At 33.1% G+C, this 21221-nt stretch overlaps 1 pseudogene across 1 annotated transcript; it reads left to right on the top strand.

Moving 5' to 3' along the window:
- Positions 1 to 2396: 2396 nt before the first annotated feature.
- On the top strand, positions 2397 to 15759 carry LOC143245460 (alpha-methylacyl-CoA racemase pseudogene; annotated as a pseudogene). Its single transcript, XR_013025629.1, has 3 exons — positions 2397 to 2453; positions 4171 to 4289; positions 15460 to 15759. The product of XR_013025629.1 is annotated as an alpha-methylacyl-CoA racemase pseudogene (transcript).
- The last annotated feature ends 5462 nt before the right edge of the window (positions 15760 to 21221 follow it).

Below are 21221 nucleotides of genomic sequence, written 5' to 3'. Positions count from 1 at the left end.
ATTTAGTCAAGAGTGGCAGGAATGCACCTCTTCCTTTCCTCTGATTTATCTGTTATCCAGAGTCCTAGCTTTGGTTCAATCTACCCCTTGTCATGTGCTGCTAGTTGCTTCAGATTGGCTAGCTCAACTGTGATTTATGCTTTATCAGTATCTTCAATATTTTCCATTTCTGCCACTTCTTTGGCTATCACTGTGGAGACAACCACAATCTGACATTAGCTGCCTGACATTTCATACCTTGAGTTTCATGTATGAAAGTTATTAGAGAAAATGACAATCAACAATGGTGTCTCACATAGAAGTTGAACCAATTTCACTCAAATGAGCCAACCATTGTATGTCTGACCAAGCATTTTGATAAGAGTGTATTATCATCTAAAATCATCTTCTATAAGGTGGTTTTTATCAACATTTTGCTTATTAAATTTTCAGAAATTATTGGAATCCCCAGTGCTATCTATTGTCATTCCATGTTCTTTGTCCCAAAAGTCTTTTTCCGTTGCCTAATTTAGATATTAAGATATTACATGCTTTGTCTCGACTCTTAAAGTTTCTTTTCTGTTGCTGCTGGCCTGTATACATTATCAGTCAGAGTTGTTTGCACTGCATATGCACAGGATTCTTTATCATTCTATTTAAGTCCTTCATTATTCAGACAGGTCATTCCAACCTAAGATTGGTTGTCAGGGAAGGGGATAAATTTTATTTTCCCACAATTCATTTGATAGCTGTTTTTCATCTCTATGACATCTTGGACCCTGATCACTGTTATATGCAGCTATGGCCCTAAAATGCTATTTATATCAGGCATTGACAAATGTTTCTTCATGTCATTTACTATTTTCTCCCATTTCATTTATGCATAGAGCTGTGCTAAACAGAACCTCAATCTCAATATTTGTGTTCTTGCAGGCCTAAATTGAAGTTTGTTTCATGGATTCCAATGACAGATTCATCACTTTTCATGTTTTTTTGAGGAATTAACAGCTACAATAGTACAGTATGTTGAAAATCTTTCACCATTTGGTTTTTCTTTTTCTCAATTTCATCAGTTCAGGCACGTGTTTAGACCTAGACTAGACCAAAGGAAGCTATATCAGGAAATACTGTCAAGTGGTTGCTGATATCAAGCGATCATTAGCATGTATATGTTGTTGTAAAAGTAAATAAGCTGTAAAATTAGATTAGGCAACACATGATTCCTGAGTTTTTTGGCTATCTCTTATCTCTGAAAATATTTGTTAAGACCGGGCCTAGACATAGTTTACTTAAGTTCTTCTAAATACAACACTTTATATCAATTCCCTAACTATGTTAAGAGACTGAGAGAGACAGCATTTGTTTCCTACATGGAGCTTGAAAGGAAAAGATTCTCAGTATGTTGCACACTGATATCTTTATAAACATCAACATTTGAAAGGTCTGAAGACTATTACTCAGTGACTTTTCTAGTGGCTAGTATTTCCTACTTGGAGGTATAATAATGCTTGTACCATGTGGTAGAATAAAGGGATATTTCTGAGTGAATTCATTTTCAGTACTTTGGTATGTGCTAGCACACAAATAGCATAGAAATCTCCTCACCCATGGTTTTTTAGTGAAATACCACATATGCACTACACCCTATGGTTACTATTCAGTCATATAAAGCTTAGATGCACCTAATATTTGGTTAATAAACAGTTTACATAACTGAAAATTGTAGCTAAAAGTTTGAAAAATAAGTTGAAATGGCTTTGAAATCTTTGCTTTTTAAGGTGCTATTTATGTTTTATGATATAACATGGAGTACATTGAGTGGTTAGCTGATAAGTTATGACAGTCACACAGTTAGAAAATCACTGACTGAAAAGGATCCAATCCCTACCTTGCAAGCCTCTAAGTGAATTTTTGATGCAAAATTTAAAGATTTTGAAGAGAATTGCACACATAGTCTAGCAGTGGTGAAAACTTATAGTATGCCACACTGTATTCATTATGTATACATATTTGTACCAGCTGATAAGACTTTTGAATTTTGCTTGTACAATAGTTCATGCAGTAACTGAGATTTTTTCACTTTGCAAAAATTGGTAAGATGTCAATAAATATCATGAGTATTCTATACAAATAATTATGGTTTTTTTATTGTTTTTACTAAAATATCTTTTCTGTTATTTGTATTCAAACTATTAACGAATTGAATGCAAGGTGATTTTCATTTTAAAGTATAACAATACTTTTCTTCATATTTTATTTGGATAATCCACAGTATTTCCTAAAAGGATGTGAAAAGTTTATTGAAGGTAAATATCAAGTTAATTTTAATGTTTTCTTTTTTGTCTTTTACCATGTTATTGATGTTGATACAGTCAATGGTGCCCATGAGGTATATTTCTTTTCAGACAGGTGCAACCCTTTGGCAAAAGTTTTGTTCTATGCAAGATATCTTAAGCCTTGTGAATGGAAGCAAAGTATGATGTAAATTTAAAAATAATATTTACACCTTTTAATTATGTCTAATAAACCATAACTAATACTTAATTACCTAAGATATAATAGTAAGATCTAAATAGAATTTAAACTGTATCTAACTATAACATATTTAGGTAAAAAACATCAAGCAGTTAACCATACTATTGTCAATTTTATTTGTAAATTAATGTAATTATGAGTTTTAACCCTTTCTCAGTGGGTCACTGGTCAAAGGCCATGTTATCATGTTTTTTGACTTGCATTCAAAATTTTATTGAACTACTATTTTATGAATATATGTCAATAAGTTTGGAATCAAATTGTAGATTATAATTAAAATTCTAAAATTATATGCTAGTTAATTTCTTAATGTAAAAGTAAATATTAAAATAACATTATTGATTTTAGTGGGTTACATGATATGTTGAATGCAGCACTGTTTAAAATTAGTTGTTTGTAATGTCAAAATACTAAGTATAGTTTTGTACAAATCAAGAACTTCAATTACTGATATTATCAAGATAAAATACAAAATTAGCATATCTTTTTATTTTGCTGAGATATGGCTTATGTACTGAATCAAAGACTGACCATGTTCACCTTTCCATTGTTGAAAATGGTTCTTTATATACATTCACTACAATATATGACATGAATAACCAATAAACAGCTTAGAATGTTCAAAGAGATGTTTTCTTACTAAGCTTAATAAATTATTGTGAATTGTATAGTATCAGTCTAGTTATTTATGATTTTCTTGCTTATTCAACTGTGTAAAACCTTAAATTTTGTTTGTCCTACATGTGCAAAATTTTAAAAGGCTTAGCAATCTATGTCCAGCAAAAACTGAGTTTAAATATCATAGAGAAAAGTTTGCTTTACTTCTTGATTTATTGTCCTATATTTTAAGAAGAGTGCACATGAACTGGGTCAGTGCGACTTGTAATGTTAGCTAGGCATAACTAAAATGCCAATATAATAAAATATGTATGTAAATATATAGCATTATGAGACTTAAGCTACTTAGACTAAACATTTGTATTATTGTGTTTTCGTATATAGTCATATTAATATGAAAAAAGTGTAATTTATATTTATTTCCAAATGTTTTATGATGGTTACAGGGTTGGTTAAGTGACAGATACCACATAGTTTAGAATATAGAAAATATCAGTCTTACTGAAAACAAATGTTTGACATGTACTTTGGAGGTTTTAAAGATATGCAAATGAGATTTTTTGGGATGAAGAATAGTTTTTAATTGTAACATGAAATTACTTTGCATTCAGACTAGTAACGAAAGACTATTTTCGCAAACAAATCTTAGTAAAATTACTTCATTAAAAACCTGATATTTTTGTAAGCAAAATACTTGTAATCTTCATTAAAAGTCTACCAAATGTTGTGAAGAAACACATGCTGTATCAAAAGTTATAGTACAAATACTTAATGTGTAGATGAACTCGAATATGTTATACCGAGCCTGCAACAAAAAGGTTAATTAATTAAATAAACAACCTGTGGCTTAACTTGTTCTTTGTTATTTTTAACATTCTAATTTCTCTTGTCTGTATTAGGTTTTGAATTCCACTGTTCTTACTAAATGAAATTACAAATTTGACTGTTTCGCTCCTGATTAAGCACTAATATTCAGCAAAAGTGAATACCCTTTATTGCCCTATGAAGAAGAATGTTTGAAACAGTTTTGTTTTTTAGGCTCTGTTATTATGGCACTGAAAGGGATTAAAGTCATTGAACTAAGTGGATTGGCTCCTGCTCCATTTTGTGGTATGACCCTTAGTGACTTTGGTGCATCTGTCTTGAGAATTGACAAGGTAAGAATATTTAACTTTTGTAGTGGACGAACAAAAAATAATTAATTTGTTGATGAGAGACAGCTCTATATGTAATTAAAAAAATGTGTATGATATCTTGCCTTATGGAAATTACTAACTTTTTGTTCAGTTTTTGTGGTGTGTTATAGAATAATTAATTTGTTCATTTCAACAGTGTTACCAAGTTAAAAAAAAACACTTTATGGAATGTAATTTTTTTATAATTGTTTATCAAGATACATAGTAATTAAAAATTATAAAAACTTGCTTATACATAATTTACTTTTAATTCAAGATGAGCATATTCCTAAAAGAGGAAAATAACAAGGTTCCTAGAACAAGAGCCTTTTTTTTTTCAAGGATTTTCCTGCCTAACGTAACATACAATGAATTTCAAATAAAGATCAACTACTTTAGCACTTTTGAACAATTGAATATTATGCCACTCTTTAAAAGTGCTTTTGTTTTAGATTTTTTTAAATTTATTGTACATTTCATACATGATCTTGCTCAAAAACATATTTCTCTTCAGCCTCACATGTGAGATTAAGATTAGGTGCTAACAGTATTAGGTTAAATCTCCAGCTTAGTGGATTGATGATTTAGCTTTTGGAATGAAAATTATGAGCCAGAAATGTCAGGAACAGCTGTGAAGAAGGTGGCAAAAGAGCCAGATTTATAATAGGGGAGCTAATGGTCAATGGTCGATAGTTGAGCAGGGAGATGCAGGTATTAACTTAACTGGTGATATATGGGACAAAAACAAACAAGGAAGGAAAGAAAGAAAAACAGTGAAAAACTGAAAAAAGAAAGGAAAGGGTTTCAAAAGAGAGAAATGTATATATAGTATTAAAAAAAAAGGGCCCTCTCAGGGCCATGGTGCGTGGGATATATCAATCCAGTGGCAAATAAATTATTTGTTGGGGAAATTGGAGTACCCAGAGAGAACCACTTTTACTGGACAGGTGCCAAATATTCTACTTGCCCAGTGCCCAAAACTAAAAATGGAACAGTTGCTTACATTATGAAACAAAATTTTTACTTTTTCTTGTTCCTGGGTAGAAAGTGTTATTTCCCAATTGCTTTTGTCTAAAGTAAATGGAAAAGACCTATTTTTCTCTTCAACTTATATATATAACGTATATAATGAAAACATGATGGGAGACTATATTTGGAGGCTGATACGTGAAAATGATTTACAATACAATTGCAAATCTTTAAAACTACTCACTTCTAAACATTTTTGTTCATTTTTGTATAACTTTAGTATAAATACATGTAAATCTTGATTCATATGTTGTTTTATTCGGACCTTATGTAAATGAAAATTGCAAGTTTGCCCACTTTTACATAAAAAGTAGGTTAATTTCTAAATTTTGTTACCCAGGTCACAAAAGCAAAGTTTGAAGGGAATAATGACCATTTTCTCTACTTTTACAACATAAACAATTAAGAAATAACACTTTCTATCCAGGAAGAAAATTTGTGTTACATAGTGTTATTAGTATATAATAGTGATATATTCCGTCAGGTATTGTTATTTATCTTATTGAAGGAGGAAGAATATTTAGATCAGGAAGGAGGGGCTTTTAGCCATATATGCTCCTTGTCTGGTTTGCTCATTTCATATCTGAGTACATTTGTAATATCTAGAAGTAAGTTTAATAAAGAGATCCTACAGAGGGAGTAATTCAGTTAGTGAGTCAAAATAAATCGGTGGTCATATATTAAGCTGATAAGAAGAGATACTACACTTTGAGATGTAGATGAAACCAACCATTTAGATATTTTTGTGTAAGGAACCACCTTGGACTGTTATGACAGGTATTGTCTACTGTGGTTTTGAATACTATAACAGCCTTATACAGAATGTTGTTGTTTCCTGAGATGATCTTCATTCTCTATAAAGTCTGCTCATTTAGGTTTATTTCTACAAGATCTCATTGGTGTCGGATATTTATTCCACATGGCTCATGAAGACGTGCAAAACTTGGTGGTGGCTGTATATCACCTGGTATTTTGTGACGCTATAGTGCCCCAATTAAAAGGACAAAAGCTTGATTATGAAATGTATGATTTTTACATAGTAAGGCATTTATGAAGAATTTTTCTTCTAAATGCAGTTAATGTTGTGTTATACTTCAGAGACTTGTGAGGTGTTAGGCTTTGATGGAGCTGCTGTGTCCAGTCTTAATTCTCTGTTAAGTCTCAGTTATTTTGACTGATTTCATGAGCACTGTATATACATAATAACTTTAAATATATTTTTAAGTGTATACGTATGAAATTGTGTCAAATTGTAGTAAACATTACAAGTCTAGTACACTGAAGTTCATAGTTTTTGTTGAAGTATTTATACTAAAGCTTGTCTTAAATTTTTAAAGCCTTTACACAATCAGTCATGAATGCAAGGAATTTTTCATGATATGAATAAAATGTTTTCATTTTACAGTTTTTACAGAAACTCTTGAAAGAATATTGAAATTTTTTTGGTAAAACTTCATATTTGACCTGTTGTTTTCCCTTTAACACTCACTGTAGGGAGTCAGAAGAATTAGGATAAAATGGAAAATTGAAAAAAAATACATAAACCTAAATTACCTTTCATCTGTATTTTTAGAATGACTGCATGTTTTAACAAATAATTAAACTTTTCTATTCAAAGAGCATATCTTTTAGTCTTTCACATTTGCTTTTATTTAGTTTTTAATTGCTTTACAGTCATACTTAAACTGTATCAAGTATGCACAAAAACATTTATAACGGGACATGTTTATGTAAACAGATAGAGTTACAATCATACCATGTAATGTGCAAGTAGTTGGGGGAAATTAGGTGTCTCAAGTTATCTTATCTAATACATTCATAATTTTATATTTTACTTACTGTTATAGTAATATTAAAAACATATATAAAAAAGCAAGAAATTTAGCATTTACATTTGTACTGAGGCCTTTTTTCTGTTGTTGATCAAGACACTGTAGAAATGTTTTTTCTGATGATGTTGATTCTCCACAGATTTATTCATTGTATTTTAAATATGCATTTTAGAACTCAAAAACATATTGATCACAAATTTATGATAATTTAAATGAATTTTAACCAATTTTCTGATAAAGCTATAAATAGGCAAAAAAACTATGTTAATTGAGCTAAGAACTATATTAGAAATAATGAAACTGAGGCTGTATGTATAATTACAAGTGCCAAAATGAAATAATCCACATAACAAATCTTGTATAGGAAAGATGCTCTTTATGTATGTAAAACGCTCGCTTGGGTTATGAAACTTTTTACGTGATAGGAGCTAACAATGTTCGATACACAATTTAAAACGGAAATCCACAAAAAATCACCCACACTGGACTATAGATTCCTTGGGACTCAGCACATGAAACAAAACAAAACTCAACATACTAAGAAACCAAATAAACACAGCCATAAAACTATGCTCACCAGATAAAATTAATGAACTAGAAAAAATAAAACAGTACTTCATCAACATCAATACATTTTCTCCATAAACCGTAGAAAACATTATATGCACACACCTAGACAGAAAGCAAATCACCCAACAAAAGTGAATGTATCTCATGAATTAAAAAATCATAAAACCATACACTGTTGCATACCATATATTCCTGACATCAGCAGAAAAATAACCAACATTTGGCAAAAACTAGTAACAAAATATGACATTCCAGTTAATACCAAATTCATTAAAAACCAGGCACAAAACTGAGGTCTATACTATGTAAAACTACACTGACAAACACCACACCAACATTATTTATAAAATACAATGTGATAACTGCTGCAACTTCTGTATTGAAGAAACAAGTAGAAAAATGGAAACCAGATTCAAAGAACATAAAAAGTCACCTTCACATGTTTTTTAACACTGCAAGCAAATAAACACAACATAACCATAGAAAACACTCAAATACTAAATAAGGAAACAAACATAAATGCAAAATTAAAGAAGCCTTTCTTATACAACTCGAGCCCAAAATAAACCAATACAAAGGAACACCTTTATACCTATATATGTAAAAATGGCTCATTTGGGTTGTAAGATATTTTATGTAGAGGAGCTTAACAACATAAAATATTTCTCAACCCAAATGAGCCATTTTTACGTATATATTTTTCTCTATAAGTGGGTTTTCTCGACATCACCTTTATACCTATGTTAAAAATAATATAGTAATAATAAAATAAATAATATAAAATTATATATTCAAACATCTAAGCACACCCTCTACAATCCAACACTCAGTTACATAACCCCTTTCAAACATGTGATCAGCTTCCAGTCAGTTACCTCTTCCTTTCTTTGTGAACCTGATGATGACCGAAGAAGGTTGAAACGTTGTTCACTCCTCTACATAAAAAATGTTTTCAACTGAAACGAGCCATTTTACATATATATTTCTCTAAAAGTGGGTTTTCTTGACATCAAAGATGATATTTATATTAGTGATAATAATCTTGTGGCAATGTCCAAGAAGATTTACTACAAGTTCCCCGCTGGTACAGCAGTAAATCTATAGACTTACAATGCTAAAATCAGAGGTTCAATTTCCCTTTGTGGACTCAGCAGATAGCTCGATGTGGCTTTGCTATAGGAAAACACACACACACACACACACACATTTACTACATTTTTATAAAGTCATTGATACTGGATGGGAATTTTATGTTGGTTTGACACGTATCTCAGTAAAGAAAGAATATTATTATTATAAACTTGTATTCTGTGTCTTTATCTTAGTTGGATACTCTGAAAATAATATAAGGGTAGAGATAGAATCTAAGATAGACTGTCCACAGTGCAATTACTTCATGTAACACAGACAAGTAAAGGATGTGAATTTATTTAAATAAATACCCTTTTGAAGTTCAGATATTTAAGTTTAGATATGACAAAAATCATAAAACCTTTCACAACAATATTTCTTTTCTATGACCCCTTGGCACATGGGAAGTGGACGTCCCAGGGAAGGTTCTGTTCTTTCAGTTTACTTCCTCTGGGATCTAAACATCCACCCATGTGTTTGCTGTGCGTGGTGACCCGTGAATGAGAAGAGAGGATCCTTGTGGTTGAGGGGTCCAACCCTAACACACCACTTTGGCCTTAAATTCCTGTAGATGGGTGGCCTTTGGGTGGTCCACCTTGGGTCAGTCGGCTGGTCCACTCGGGCTAGGGTCAACCAAATACCAGTGATGGATGTTCTCAGCAGGTGTTGTGGACATTGTATCTTATGCTGGTGTTTGGGTATAGTGCTCACGAAACCCTGGCATTGCTGCAATGTCCTTGTTTGACATTGTAGTGTATCCCCTTGTAGGGCTCCATGGTGGGTGGGGTCAGTGGGTGCAGAAATTTTCCACTCTTTATTGTGGGTCCTCCATATAAAAACTTAAAATAGTGAAAAAAGAGTCCACAAGTAAACGAACACATCTTGAAGATTCTAAGCAGAAATCTTCAACATTAATAACACCTGTTGTATCTCATTTTTACACACACAATTTTCTTTCAGACAAACCTTTAGGGCAAAGACCTGCTCAGTTAACCCAGGGCAGGATCCATGGAGGTCAAAAGAACTCCCTCGAATAAGGACAGCAAGGAAAGCTTACGTGGACGTAAGCAGAAGGGTTCTCCACCCAATTTGCCTACACGTAAATAAAAATGGCTAACTTAATACAATGGAAGTGGCGAAGTTTACGCTCTAATCTGGATGACATCAAAACACTGATTGCTTCCTACCATCTTGTATGTCTTTCCTTACAGGAAACATTTCTGAAACCTGCCGATACAGTCACCTCTTATCGGTTTTATTTGTACAAAAATGACAGGCTGTGTGATGGACGAGTGGATGACATCAAAACACTGATTGCTTCCCACCATCCTGTATGTCTTTCCTTACAGGAAACATTTCTGAAACCTGCCGATACAGTCACCTCTTAGCGGTTTTATTTGTACAAAAATGACAGGCTGTGTGATGGACGAGTGCATGGAGGGGTGGCACTTTTAGTTGATCAGCATGTGTCCTCCCTGTCTTTGCCACTTGACACACCCTTGGAGGCTGTAGCCATCGGTGTTTCCTTGGGTTGTACCATTACTGTTTGTTCTTTCTACTTGTTGGCTGGAGAGACATATGATCAATCAGACCTTGATGCTTTCATTGAACAGTTGCTGTCTCCCTTTCTAATCCTGGGGGACTTTAATGGACATCATTACTTTTGGGGAAGTGCTGATATTGATGGTAGGGGTCACTCTGTAGAGCATATGCTCTTTGATCGTAACCTTTCTCTTTTCGATACTGGTTTTTCCACTTATTTTCATGCACCTAGTTGGTCCTTTACCCCTATTGATCTCTTGGTTTGCTCCCCTTCATTATTCTCCCATTTTTCATGGAGGGTTGACAATAATCCATGAGACAGTGATCATTTTCCTATAATTTTGGGAGAGACTGACCATGGCCAATGTCACCTGATCCGCGAGCCCAGGTGGAAGCTGGATCATGCAAATTGACCTTCTTTCACTGGTTTTGCCCAACTTGATCTTGCCATTGTCTGTAAGCCATCAATAAACGACTATGTTGCAGCAGTAATTGGCTGTATTATACAAGCAGTTGCTCAATGTATTCTAAATTTTCATGTTTTATACTATATCCTTGTCCGTGGTGGAATCCTGCCTGCCACATGGTACGGAAGGCTCAAAAACGGGCCTGGGATACTTTCTGTAGATATCCCACACTCTCGAATTGCATTGCTTTGCAGCGGGCCCATGGACATGCTTGATGGGTAAGATGTTAAAGCCAGATGGAATCTAGGATTAAGTTCACAACCAGCATATCTTCTACCACCAGTTCCAAAGTCATATGGGACAATATTCAAAGGTCAGTGGACAGTATAATTCTGTCCCTCTCGATCTTGCTCTCTGATGGCCAGGAAGTAGCTGATACCCAGAGCATTGCTGATACTCTAGGTGAAAGCTTTTGCCAGGTATCTAGCACTTCTGCTTCTTCCACCTTCTTAGCCATCAAGACTTGGGCAGAGCACTCACCTCTCTCCCTTGAGATTCTTTATGACTATAATCCATACCTTTTACACTGGTGGAACTCAAACTGGCTCTTCATCAGTTTGATAGTACATCATTTGGATTTGATGATATACATTGTGACATGCTGCACCATCTATCTCCTGCTTCTCTTGCTATTCTTCTGATTGTTTTTAACCAGATCTGGCAGGAGAATGTTTTTACTGATGCATTCTTTCTCTAAACCTGGAAACAATCCACAGATTCCTTCAAACTACTGTCCAAATACTTTGACAAGCTGTCTCTGTACCACTTTTGAAAGGATGGTTAATGCTCATCTTGTTTGGTTCCTCAAATCAAACAACCTCCTCTCACCTTCCAAGTGTGGGTTCCGACAACAGTGCTCCACCATAGAGCACTTGATTTCACTTGAAACGTCAATCAGAGAAGCCTTTCTCAAATGACAGCATCTTGTATCAGTATTCTTTGACATTGAGAAGGCTTATGGATACAACATGGTGGTATGGCATTTTATGAGACCTCCATATATATGGGTTATGTGGCCATTTATGCATTTTTTATTAAACATTTTTAATGGGCAAGAGATTCCAAATTTGTGTGGATTTGACACTTTCTTGTTCTTTTCTACAGAAATTTGGAGTCCCTCAGGGTTGTGTTCTGAGTGTCACACTTTTCAGTATAAAAATTAATGCCATCACTGAACAACTCCCTCTCACTGTTGCAAATGGGCTCTATGGCAACAACTTTCACATCTCATGTCAGTCGTCAAACATGAGGCATATTGAACTGCTACTACAAACTGCCCTCATTTGTTTACTGAAGTGGACCACAGCAAATGGCTTTAACTTCTCTCTCTCTCTGAAACCGTTTGCATGCACTTTTGTCGCAAACAGGGTATTCACCCTACTTCTGAACTCTGTCAGTGAAATTGAGTTGCCTGTGGTCCCTGCAACAAAGTACTTTTGGCTTATCTTTGATCGTAAGCTGACCTTTATATACAACACATCAAGCAGCTATGGGTGAAGTGTACAAGATGCACTGAACATCCTCCTGTGTCTCTCTTCCACCACGTGGGGAGTGGATCGATGTTCTATGCTAAAGATATATTGTGCTCTTATTCAATCAAAACTCAACTGTAGATCACTGGTCTATGACTCTGCCAGACCCTTGGCCTTAAAGATGCTGGACCCCATTTATCATCAAGGACTTTGGCTTTGTACTGGGGCTTTCTTCACTTCCCCCAGTTCAGAACTTATACATAGTCTTATGAACTTTCTGTGCACCTCTGCCATTTGCAACTGTTTTTACTATATGCTTCAAAACTTTGTTCTTTACCAAAGCATTCAACCTTAGGTTGTGTTTTCCTTCCTTGATGGGTCATCCTTTTTCAGAAAGATGGTCTGCCATTGCCTCTTTTGGCCTTCGTATCCAGGTGCAGTTGGATGAATTGGGTCTGTCCTTGGATAACATTGCTGTATCCACTGGTCAGCCCATCCCACCATGGTTTCTTACAGTCTCCAATTGTGACCTATCTTTAAGTCATCTGAGAAAAGCAGGCACTCCCAATTGGAAATACTGTCTGCTATTTGCTGAACATCTTTTGAACCATCCTTCCATTCCTATTTATACAGATGGTTCCGAAATCAGGTAACCGTGTGGGCTCTGCCATGGTTTTTCGTGATTCTGTGGTTGCGTGCAGAATCCCCTCTACAGCTTCTGTGTTCACTGCTGAACTGTATGCCATTTCTCTTGCCTTGGATCACATTAGAAGCTAAGTAGTGCTCAAACTGCATTATTTATAGTGACTCGCTTAGTTCTCTACTGGTCCTGGAATTGCTTCACTTTGGTTCACACCTTGTTCTTGCCGATATTTAAAACTGACTAGTCCATTTCTCTTGGTTTTTTGTGATTTTGTGGTTGTGTGCAGAATCCCCTTTACAGCTTCTGTGTTCACTGCTGAATTGTATGCCATTTCTCTTGCCTTGGATCACATAGAAGCTAAGTAGTACTCAAACTGCATTATTTATAGTGACTCGCTTAGTTCTCTACTGGTCCTGGAATTGCTTCACTTTGGTTCACACCTTGTTCTTGCTGATATTTAAAACCGACTTGTCCAATTCTCTTTAACATCAACTTTTGTCCAGTTTTTCTGGATACCAGGATACATTGGTATTCACGGGAATGAGCTAGCAGACACTGCAGCTCACTCTGTCTGCTCTGGCACTATCACTGCAGTGCCTGTTCCATACATGGACTGTGGTCCTGTATTCAAGGCTTGACTTGGTGCCAGCTGGCAGTCAACTTGGAGTGAGCAATGTGAAAACAAGCTTTTCTGCTTTTCTAAATAAAACCCTATATTGGACTTTGGCCATCTTGCTTCTGTAAGGATCAGAAAGAGAAAGTTGTTCTTACTAGACTAAGCATTGATCACAGTTTTTTAACTCATCATTTACTTTTATCTGGAACTGATGCACCAGTGTGTAGTATGTGTAACACTCAGATTACAATAAGCCACATTTTACTTTCTTGCTGTCGTTATGACTCTTTATGACAGTACCATTTTAAACATGTTCTGCCCCAAGGTTTGTCCATGATGTTAGACAGTGTTATTGGTGATGGTGACACTGTCCACCTTGGTAATGTTTTTAGTTTTTTAAAGGCTGTTAATCTTTTTAATGCCATTTAAGTTTTTTAATTTATGCATTAAACATTTTTTATGTGGTTCCCTTTTAAGAATCACAGTCCATCTAGTTTGATTTGAAATTAGAAAATGGCTGTAACATCAAATTACTCAAAACCAGGACTGGAAAGGCCAAAATCAGGTGACTGAAGCAGCTGTTTGAACTATTCGTTTGAACTATCCATTAGTCAGCCTGGTGAGTTATTATTAAAATTTTACTAAAGGTCTCTTAAACCTTTTATTACATTTTGAAAATGGCCATAATGTCAAATAACGTGGAACCAGGACTGGAAAGGCAAACTTCAGGTGGTTTTTGTACTTGCCTGTTAATCTTTCTAGTGAGTTATGATAATTACATTTATGCTACAGAAAGTCCTTTACAACTTGTATTACTGTAGTTTTTCTCTTAACGTTGTAGACTAGATGTAAACATTGGTTTTATGTTATTTGCTTTTTTAAACTTTGTTTTGTTTTACCTTAATCTCCTTTTATAACTTTATTTTAATTTTAACTTTTTACTGGATGTTTGGCACAGATAGACCAGCTGCTTTGTGCCATAGAACACTAAATCAACCAACCAACCAACTTTTATATGATTCCTCTGACTTTGTAGTACCTATCATAATGTGAGACTTATGGTGTCAGGTATACATTTTTATGTACATGTTGTTTACCTACTTGACATAATTGTGTCAGTTTCTTTATTATTCTCTTTCTACTGTTAGACAGTCAAGGTTTCTCTGAATGTATGCTCAGTTGCTTCTGTAGGAACTGATATAGACACTATTTTTCAACTTATTTTTATTTCTTAGGCATTAAATAACCAGTTTCCATCCATATCTCTGTTCACCCTAATAACGTGGATGAATTATGGTAGGCAGTAACTTATTAGAATAGAGCTGCTGTTTTTCATGTGGGCATACACTGACCAATCAAGATTTAAAGATCCTTTCAATTGTTGAGAAGTCTCCCTCAGCTTTACTTGTAACTGTTAATTAGGCATTCATTCTTAAGTACCAGTGTGGCAAATTGTCCTTTCTCTTTGGTGATCTGTTAACATGCTCAGTATGTAAGACCGTGTGGTACAGTACACTTACAGCTTTAGGTTGTGTTGGCTTTTGCTTCCAGATTCACAGATTCATTCACCTTAATGCTGCAATTACTAACACTGGTGTTTTTTTTTTTTAGCAGATTAATTGGTCCTTGTCAAGGACTTGATGGCTCAGATATACAAATATTAAACTAAGATATACTCTAACATTAGTGATAATTCTGTACAGTTCAATTCAAAGTAATTAATTGTAACTGAAACAAAATACTAAAGCTGTAACTTGTAAAAATACAAATGTTCTTTCTTTCTCCCTTTAATAATGTGTGTAATATTTTTTTATTTCTAGTAGTTCTCTATGTTATTTTGGTATTTATAGCCTCGAACACAGTTAGATATAGACACTCTTGCAAGAGGAAAGAAATCAGCTGCAATAGACATAAAACAGCCTGAAGGTGCTAAAATACTGAAACAGTTATGTTCTCAGGCAGATGTGTTGATAGAACCCTATCGAAGAGGTATTGTTGCTTTTGACTTTGCTTTAGTTTTGGAAGGTCCTGTCATCAACAACTCAAAAATTATATATATATATACACGTGTGCATATATTTTCAAGAAAATTTTGTGCACAGAATCATTTATATAATTTTTATCTTACAGTTCTTCATAGATTGAAATAGGTTTAATGTACTGAAGGTGGTAAAAGTAATTTTTTATTATTTTTTGTCCATTCATTAATTTCTTGTATATAGTTTTATTTCATTTTAACCTCAACTTAGAGTTTGAACAAATGTTCTAGGAAGCTGGTGTTGTATTTGAGTAGTAGAGCCACTTTGAATTATGAGTATGTTTAGCATCACCCATTTTAACTCTGTACATGAGATTGGGTGTATTAATTGACCATGTGACCACTTTGTACTCGTTTGCAGTTGGCATAGTTTTGATACTACTAACTTTTAATACAGTACTAGTGTATAATCTGTCCAAAATAGTAGGGCAAGTGTTACCATTCCACTCCATAGTATACCATAACCTCACATTTCATAGCTAATTGAAATAAATAATTTTTGTAAAATTAAGCTTCAACAACAAGTGCAGTTGAGGTGATCAAATATTGCTAAATTTCTTTGTGAAACAACCAAAATTATAATTCATGGAATGAATTTGTGACATATTCATGTAAGTTATTGAAAAAAATAAGTTAGATTATCAACTTCTAATATATATAGAAAAGTCAGTGCATTTTGGTAACACTGTTCCAACGATAGTTTTTTGTCATGTTGCTTAGCGACAAAAGTATAACCTGATATTGTTGTTAGTCTGTATACTAAATGTATAAAATGTACATACAACAAAACTGGAGAAATTTCTTGATTTAGAGTCTGTTGATTAAAGAGTTTTGTTTTTAATGAAAGACTGGTGATATACAGAAAATAGCTTAATTCAGAAATGATCTAAGTTTAAAATAGAATTAGTACTTTTACTTTAGTGACAAACTATTTTATGCACTTGGATCTAGTCTAGATGATTCAACGTTCGTTGAAGTTGTAAGGTTACATGGTGCTCCTCCCCTCATAGTCCTCTTGCTCCTCCATTGCTAAAATTTTAATAGACAGACAATAATCAAACTATTCTGTCTGGATAAATGCAAGTTGGTTTTTTAATGTCTCCTTCAATTTAGAGAAATCAACTGTGATGCAATATAACATATACACACACACACACACACACACACACACACACACACTCTGGTTTTTATGTAGGTTAGATGTATATCTTTACAGAATTTGGCAGAATTTTAGTTAACATTACAAGTCTTTCACATATAAAAAATCATAATTTTTAGTGAAGTATTTTTAATAAACTAAAAGGTTTTCTGTAAATATATTGTCTTATTTTTGAGTACAAATAATTTTTAATACAGAAACCATTTTTCACTTGGAATACTCAAAAATAAGACTATATTCACAGATAAATCTTTTTTGAGTATTCCAAGTGAAAAATTGTTTTTGTATTAAAAACGAAAATATATTTTTCATCCCAAACATCTCAGATTTCATTTGCATAACTACTAAATTTACCTTAATACATTGCAAAAGTTTTTTCAGTAAAGCTTTATATTTTGTCTTATATTTTCTACCCTAATTTTATACAGGATTGGCCAATTTGATTGATCTACTGACCAAAAAAAAATAAAATCTAAATTACCCTTTCTACAAAGACTTCAGTTTGTAACATGAAACTACATTTATTTATTCTAAGTAGCTTTAAACTCATAATAGTATACATCTTTTTAGACACAGATGTATTGTTTTATTGCACTTTGAACCATGTGACTACTATTTGCACAATTATAAGCTGTATAATCACTTTCAGAACATACATAGAGCTATTGAATTATGTTTCCCACAAGTTGTTCATCTGTGTGCCTTGTGAAATAATATTTACCTTATGTAATTTTAACTAACCTAAAGGGGTTCTTATTTTTACATATTAACTACTTCTATAATTATAGAAATATACACCAACAACAATAAATAAAGTACTTACCAATGTCATTTCTTTTTCTTTTGCTGTTGACCAACATGTCACTGATACTTAACCCATCTTATACTAATTTATACTAATAGTAGAAGTGCATTAAATAATTCACTAAGTTAGAATAATAACATGTAAAAAGCAGATAATGTCCCATAACTATCACAGTTTTACTGGCATTCTAATTATGCATCAGGAACATTTATAAATTCATTTGTGATAATCAAGATGTTTCCCATGGGAACAAAGTTTCTACTGTAAGAGATATTGACAATTCATCATTCAGAAAACAGTGTAATATAAGTCATTTGATAGATGAAATTCTTGGCTTTCTATTGGTTATAAATAATATAGTATGTGACAGGTGTGAATGACAAGAGAGAATGTGACAGGTGAGTGTGGCAATAGGGGTTTGTTTTCAATTTGATGGCTCTGTAACCAAAGAGGGTTGAAGGCTATGAAAGCGTCGTCTGAGTGATGATTTTATAACAAGTAATTTACATTGTATTTCATACTTGTTAGAGGTGTCAATAAAATAGAAAGCGTTAGGATATCGAGAGAAAAATGTCACATTTCTCACACTAGGAAAATTCAGGATTTTTTCTTATTGCATTATAAAATTAAGAAATTAAAACGTATATGCTATTAAAAATATGGATAATATTAGATACAGTTTTATGCTATATTAATTGGTATAATGTAAAGTAGTTTAATTTTTAATCTAAGTCACTAAAACCTCATGATATCTGCACAAAAGAATGTGTATGCAGAGATGTTTAATTCAAATAGTTTTATTCTCTTAACCCTATCAACAGGGTCACAGGTCAAAGGTCATTTCATTGCTTTTGTTGACTCACCTATAAAATTTTAATAAAGAACTATTAATTTATGTCAATAAATTTAGTGTTAAACTATAAATAATAATTCAAATTGTAGTATTATATTTTAATTAATTTCTTAAATTGAAATTAAATATTGAACTATAAATTCTTCACTCCTGTTTGTCACATGGTCTTTTGAACAAGAGCATTGTATGTTTGGATATTCAAATATAAAGTCTATAATTTTGTATGAATTAGGAATTCAAGTACTGATGTTGACAAACTGGAAATAAAATAAGAACCTTGTCTCTTTTCTATATACTAAGATAATGCTTGTTCTGAAACACACACAGTGGCCCCACCTACCTCTTTCCATTTTAGGAAATACTTTCTGCTGAGCACATACTTCTATCTGTGTCATATGAAAAAGCAACTGAAAGGCACCCAAGTGGCACAGCAGCATACCTGCAGACTCACACTGCTAGAAACTGGGTTTCAATACTTATGGTGGGCTTGAGCACAAATAGCCCATTGTGTAGCTTTGTGTTTAATTCTAATCAATCCACCAGTCGAAAGCTCAGAATCTGGCTCCAATGGCATTCTCAGCCATTTTGAAATATTATGATGTCAACTTGCTCTTTTGAGGCAAGATTTCAAACTGATAAGTTGAGTGTTTAGTTAGCTTGAAATTTTGTATTTTTTAGACCCAAATACAGTTAAGTTACTGAGTTTGTTATATTATAGTGAAATTATAGGGTATTAATGTAGTAATTTATGATTTTTGGTTATTTCAATTGTATATATAAAACCTTAAAAATATTTTGTTTTACGTATTCAACATGCAAAATTTGATTGGCTTAGTAACCTATAGCAAGCAAAAAAACAAGTACATAGTTCATAACTAGAGGAAATATTTTGTTATACTTCTTTGTTTACTATACTATGTTTTAACAAAAATTATTTTAAGAACCTGTTTGTAAATAGTAATAAAATATATAATGTATTATTTATAAATGTAGTGTGGCTACTTTACAGTCAAGATAGGTGATTTTGTAAAGACAAGTTTTATTTTTCTTGGATGTGGTAACATGAGTGCACATGCACCTTGACATTGCAACCTCAGTAATTTTAGCCAGGCATGGCCGAAAGGTTGATATAATAAAAATAGTAATTATATATAAATGTGTAATGTTAAGAAATTTAAGCTGTTTAGACTAAACATTTGTGTTTTTTTTAAGTGGTCCTTTTGGAACAGTAAAGCATAATTTATATTTATTTCCTAATTTTCTATGGTGGTTATGAGGTCAGTCAAATTGACAGACCCCATGTAATTAGGATAGAGAAAATAACAAAGTATAAAGTTTTCTGAAAACAAATGTTTGAAATGTATTTAGGAGGTTTTAGAGATTGCACAAATGGTATTTGAGATCTTTAATAATGACATGAAAATCACTTTGCACCTGGATTAGTAATGAAACACTGTTTTCACAAACAAATCTTTACTATAAATACTTCATCAAAAAATATGATTTTTCGTATACAAGAGAGATGCAATCTTTACTTAAAGTTTACCAGATTTTGTGAAGGTACACTACTGCATCAAAATTTACAGTAAAAGCACTTAATTTGTGTGTATTGTACTGAGCTCATCATGAAAGGGTTAATTAAAACACAATACATAAGCAGAAGACAAAGTAATTTCGTGGATTTGATCAACAGCAACTGCTAATCAGTATTTAATTCATCATTTTAACATCATGAAAACTAAATCCAACATTAAAAGTCTTAACTCTTTGTTCAGACATTCACTATTGAAAAAGAGTTAAATGGCGTGTTTTTATTACCATAACACATTACTCAAACCCCAATATTTCATTGTACCATACCTGACATTTTTAGAACAAATTACTTTGTGGTAGATGATGTAAAGCTTCCAGGAATACCAGATTCCTCAGCTTTCACACAATAGTGCAATGATCGATTAACCAAAGGAATAAGTGACTTGAAGCTATTGCAACTGAACATGGTTACTGTTAGTCACATTTCAAATTAATCTGGTTTATTCCTTTTCCTTTTTTCTGTGAGACCTCATCATGCTCTCTCCACAACATAGTTGCCTTGTGTTTTGTTTTTTGAAAAAGAAAATGTCTAGTTATTTTTCTTCAGGTATTACCCTTTTCATCACAGCCATCCTTTATTGTGCATATCTCAAGGTTTTTAGTGATTTATTTTCAAATTTAATTTAACTACTTTCACATTATATAAGTTTTATTTTCTTAATTTTATAATGAAGTATGAACAAAAAGTCCTGAATTTCCCCCTTTTTCTCTCTAATTTATTTACCACCCCTCCAAGAAGTATGATATTTAATATATATTACTGATTGTAATGTTATTATTGCTTGGATAAAGTATAATTTTTATAGCCTTCAATTTTGTTTGGTTACAGGGCCATCAAATAGAAAAGTAACACCTCTCTTGCCACACCCACCTGTCACATTTTCTCTTTCAGGATTTGTCAGTAGTTTTTTCTTATATTTAATACTATATTATTTTTAATGAATAGAAAGCCAATAGTCTGTTCCACTAACGAGGACTACAACGAAGAACCCAACAGACCATAAGACCAGTCAAGTGTACTGTGGTTGCATTACTAACACACTGAATCATTGTGAATAATAATTATCAGTAACAATTGATGCCCATTTCAAATCTTTGCCTTTATAAACTGTCAAAAACTGGTTTAAAACCTACCATGGTTGAATTTGAGTAGTGATGGACTAA

This window comes from Tachypleus tridentatus, chromosome 2 (genome assembly GCF_004210375.1).
Source record: "Tachypleus tridentatus isolate NWPU-2018 chromosome 2, ASM421037v1, whole genome shotgun sequence".
Classification (NCBI taxonomy): Eukaryota; Metazoa; Arthropoda; class Merostomata; order Xiphosura; family Limulidae; genus Tachypleus; species Tachypleus tridentatus.
Note: the sequence above shows the minus strand (reverse complement) of the source record. Positions and strands in the feature narration are given on the sequence as shown.